At 43.4% G+C, this 4,985-nt stretch overlaps 1 pseudogene; it reads right to left on the bottom strand.

Annotated features, from left to right (window-relative positions):
- Positions 1-3,342: 3,342 nt before the first annotated feature.
- LOC100956079 overlaps positions 3,343-4,985 on the bottom strand; it is a 38,288-nt pseudogene continuing 36,645 nt past the window's right edge.

Below are 4,985 nucleotides of genomic sequence, written 5' to 3'. Positions count from 1 at the left end.
AAAAAAAAAAAAAAAAAAAGAGACCAGCCTGAGGAAAAGCAAGACTCTGTTTCTACTAAAAATAGAAAAGTTAGCCGGCACTGTGGTGGGTACCTATAGTCCAAGCTACTCAGGAGGCTGAGACAGGAGGATTGCTTGAGCCAAGGAGTTTGAAGTTGCCATGAATGAGGCTGATGTCATGGCATTCTGGCCTGGTCCACAGAGTGAGACTCTGTCCCCTCCCCCCAAAAATAATAATTGTATGTTGCTAGGTTCTCACCATATGAGATCAGGACCAATGTTGTGTTCTATGGTATTAAAATTTAATATTGGTATACTTATGAAGATCCAACCTGTAACAACAGAAAACCCAAACCAAAACAACCATAGTAAAGTTAGGAATAAAACATGTTCATGGGACGGCGCCTGCAGTTCAGTGGGTAGAGCACTGGCCCCATATACCAAGGGTGGCAGGTTCAAACCCGGCCCCAGCCAAACTTCAAAACAAAAAAACAGCCGGGCATTGTGGCGGGTACCTGTAGTCCCAGCTCCTTGGGAGGCTGAGGCAAGAGAATTGCCTAAGCCCAGGAATTGGAGGTTGCTGTGAGCTGTGACACCATGGCACTCTACCAAGGTTGATAAAGTGAGACTCTGTCTCAGAAAAAAAAAAACCCAAACATATGTTCATGACAAATAAATAGATTTTAGAGTTGTGAACAAAGGAAAAGTTGGGAAAAGAAAAAGTTGAGAGTTCAGTGTCCAGTGGAAATGTTCAGCCAGGTGGTTTCCTAAAGGAGACAGTATTATGGGGTCTATTAAAATAAAATTAATTATTTACAGCCCTGCTTATAGCTTGTTGAAAAGTATACACAACTGTATATGCACAAAAGGAGATGGGAAAAGGCAAGAGATTTTAGGGCTCTGGAGGGTAAAGATGGTTAATTAAACAATTTTCTCTCACTCTAGCACAGTGGTTCTCAGCCTTCCTAATGCTGTGACCCTTTAATACAGTTCCTCATGTTGTGGTGACCCCCAACCATAAAATTATTTTCGTTGCTAGTGGTTGGGGTTCACCACAACATGAGGAACTGTATTAAAGGGTCACAGCATTGGGAAGGTTGAGAACCACTGCTCTAGCAAACCATACATCACCGGTGCAGATGGGCTAGCTGGTAAGATGCTAACTACCGGAGGTGGTTGTGCTAAGTGCCCCAGACTGGGATCAGGCACCCTTGAAGGTTAATTGTCACATTACCAATCTGCAGCTGAGAAGGCCCTTGCAGATCTGGGAAACAAGATACTATCAACGCTGATTTCTGCAGAACACTGAGCCCAGCGGTCAGGCTGGAGAGGAAGGCAAGCAGAGGAGGGGGCTGCTGCAGGAAGTAAGCCCACACAGGCAGGTGGAAGCTTATATTCCCATACCAATCAGAATCTACATCTTTTTGTAGAGGGAGCACCTGATTGATAACAGCTACTCAAACTGCAAACCATGCCATAGCTAAAAGTGTGACCTCAGTTATCCTGAATCAAGATGCTAAAAGGTGGCCAATCTTAAGCTCTACCCATAACAAGGGGACTAGTCCTTGGTATCTGAGTCAGGTCCGGAACTAATACAGAAGAACTTTTTCTGGATACTCCTCTTTAACTTGAGTGTCTTTCCACCCCTGTGAACAATTTATTTTATTAGGATTGAATTAAATTAAATTATTTAATTTAGTTTATTTGAATTTATTTTATTTTTATTATCTTGAATCCTATAACAAGAGTAAATAAAAAATACTGGGTGGCACCTGTGGCTCAGTGAGTAGGGTGCCGGTCCCATATACCAGAGGTGGCAGGTTCAAACTCGGCCCCGGACAAAAACTGAAAAAAAAAAATACCAAATACCAGCAATATATATAATTTTATACTAGGCATTATGGGATCTGGAAAAAAATTAGACCAGGTATGGTGACTCCTATCTTATAATCCTAGCATTCTGCAAGGCTGAGGCAAGAGGATTACATGAGGTCAGGAGTTTGAGACCAGCCTGAGTAAGAGTGAGACCTGTCTCTACCAAAAATAGAAAAAATTGGCCAGGCATTTTGGTGCTCACCTATAGTCCTAGCTATTCCTACTCAGGAGGCTGAGGCAGGAGGATCACTTGAGCCTAGGAGTTTGAGGTTATAGTAAGCTATGGTGACAATACTGTACTCTAAATATCCAGGATGACAGAGTGAGACTCTGTGTCCTCCCCTCAAAAAAAGAAAGAAAAAAGAAAATTATGAAACCTGTATTTTTTTCTGAATCTTCATTTCTTCTTTTTTTTTTCCTTATTGAGACAGAGTCTCACTTTGTCACCCTCAGTAGAGTGCCATGGCATCATAGCTCACAGCAACCTCAAACTCTTGGGCTCAAGTAACTCTCTTGCCTCAGCCTCCCTAGTAGCTGGGACTACAGGTGCCTGCCACAACGCCCTGCTATTTTTTTTGTTGCAGTTGTCATTGTTGTTTAGCTGGCCGGGGCTGGGTTCGAACCCGCCAGCCTTGGTGTATGTGGCTGGTGCTATAACCCCTGTGCTATGGGAGCCGATCCTAATTTTTCTATTTTTAGTAGAGATGGGTCTCGCTCTTGCTCAGGCTAGTCTCGAACTCCTGAGCTCAGGCAATCTTCCAACTTCCGCCTCCCAGAGTGCTAGGATTACAGCACCTGTCCCCCCTGTTTTTTGTTTGAGACAGAGTATCACTTTGTTGCCCAGAGGTTGAGTGCTGTGATGTCTTCATTAGCTCACAGCACCTCAAACTCCTGATCCTCCTGTCTCAGCTTCCCAAGTGGCTGGGATTTCAGGTGCCTACCGCAACGCCCAGCATTTTTTTTTTTTTTTTTGCAGTTTGTGGCCGGGGCCAGGTTTGAACCCACCACTTCTGATATATGGGGCTAGCGCCCTACTCCTTTGAGCCACAGGTGCTGCCCTTTTTTTGTTTGTTTAGTAGGCCTGGGCTGGATTCCAACCCACCAGCTCTGGAGCATGTGGCTGGTGCCCGAACCACTGAGCTATAGGAGCCGAGCCTAAATCTTCATATTTTCTTTCTTTCTTTTTTTTTTCCTGCAGTTTTTGGCTGGAGCTGGGTTTGAACCTGCCACCTCTGGTATATGTGACTGGTGCTCAACTCCTTGAGCCACAGGTGCTGCCCCAATCTTCATATTTTCTAAAGTGCTTTCATATTCTTGCAAGATTTTGCCTTTATATCCTCTGCTCATCTTTTCCATGAAGCCTTCTCCCACTAACTTTACCTTGCTTTATATGTGTGGACGTGTGAATAAATTTTTTTAAACAGAAAACTCAATAGTATACATTTAACACAGTTTAGCAGCAATCTTTTAGCCTTTGCCTTTCCAGCTTGTCAATGGATTGGATTTTGGATTCAGGACATTGCCTCCCCAGTGACAGTGGATCTCATCATATTGGTCATTGTAATTGGTCCTGATAGCTTCTACCAGCTTAGCCAGAGCTCCTTTGTCTCCTGAGTTAACCTGTGTAAAGGTGACAGCAGTACAGGTCTTCCCATGGACCATATGCCCCAGTCTGGCCTTCCCCAGACAATAAAGTAAGGGACTCCCACCTCCCAACACAGGGCAGGCAGGAAGACAGTCAGATGGGATCCACATCATGTGCAATCAGCAGCAGCTGAGCCTTCTTGTTCTCTACCAAGGTGGTGACAGGTGGCGTGTTAGTAGTAGTTAGTTAGTAGCTGCCTTGCTGGCAGCTTTCTCTTCAGCTTCTGCTTTTCTCTTGCTTTGTCTCTGGTCTGTACTTGTAGGCCAGCTTATGCAGTTGAGTCGGTTTTTGGTGGTCCAAAACCTGGGTGAATTAGTTAATCACATGAGGCACTTTGAGCTGCTTTGAAGATAGCTCTTTGCTGCTGCAACCAGACATAGCAGGATCACTTGACAAAGTGGGTGAGGTCCCTTTTGAGCTAGATGTTCTGTCCAATGCCACAGTTCGTAGGCCTTTTCTAGGGGATTCACCACCATCTTGGCCTCCTGCTTTTTCACAACAATAAGCACTAAAATAAAAAAATTCATTAGATGGACTCAATAACTGATTTCAACAGGTGTATGAAAGAATCCAAAAACTGACCTGGACATGGTGGCATGTGTATGTAGTTGCAGCTGTTCAGGAGGCTAATATGGAAGGATCACTTGAGCCCAGAAATTCAAGTCCATCCTGGACAGCATAATGAGACTCCATCCCTAAGAATAAATAAATAAACATAAATAAGATCTCAAGAACTTAAGGACAGATCAGTCAAGGAGATTATCCACTCTGAGTAGCTAAAAGAATAAGGGAAAGAATAGATCCTGAGAGAATTGTGCATAATCATAAAGTGTGCCAACATACATGGTGGAAGTCTCAGAAAAAGAGGAGAGAGAAAATGAACAGAAAATATATTCAAAGAAATAATGGCAGAAAACATCCCAAAGTTGAAAAAAACAAAACAATAATAAACATAAGTCTGCTTATAGAAGAAAATTAATGAACTCCCAGTAGGATAAACTCGAAGGGATTCACACCTTCATGTGTCATATAAAAACTACTAACAGACCAAGAGAAAATCCTGAAAGCAGCAAGAGAAAAGCAATGCATCACAAGTGATCTTCAATAAAATTAACAGCTGATTTCTTATCAGACCATAGAGACCAGAAAACAGTAATGACATATTTAAAGTTCTAAGTGAGGGCGGTGCCTGTGGCTCAAAGAGTAGGGCGCCGGGCCCCATATGCGGGAGGTGGTATGTTCAAACCCAGCCCTGGCCCAAAACTGCAAAAAAAAAAAAAATGGAATAGAATTCGTAGTCTTTGAGTTAGTTCTGTTATGTAAATATCAGACTTTTGCCAAAGTTCTCTTAGAAAAAAAAGGTATCAATCAATGGAATAGAGGAGGGTGGCTGCACGGTGTGGATGGGGCCAGGTGCAGGAGGAAAAAAGGGCAAGTCAGGGGCAACCGGAGGCCTGGGAGATTC

Source organism: Otolemur garnettii, unplaced genomic scaffold (genome assembly GCF_000181295.1).
Source record: "Otolemur garnettii isolate 467f Iridium unplaced genomic scaffold, OtoGar3 scaffold00055, whole genome shotgun sequence".
Taxonomy (NCBI): Eukaryota; Metazoa; Chordata; class Mammalia; order Primates; family Galagidae; genus Otolemur; species Otolemur garnettii.
The sequence above is the reverse complement of the archived record's forward strand: the minus strand, read 5'-3'. Positions and strand labels throughout refer to the sequence as shown.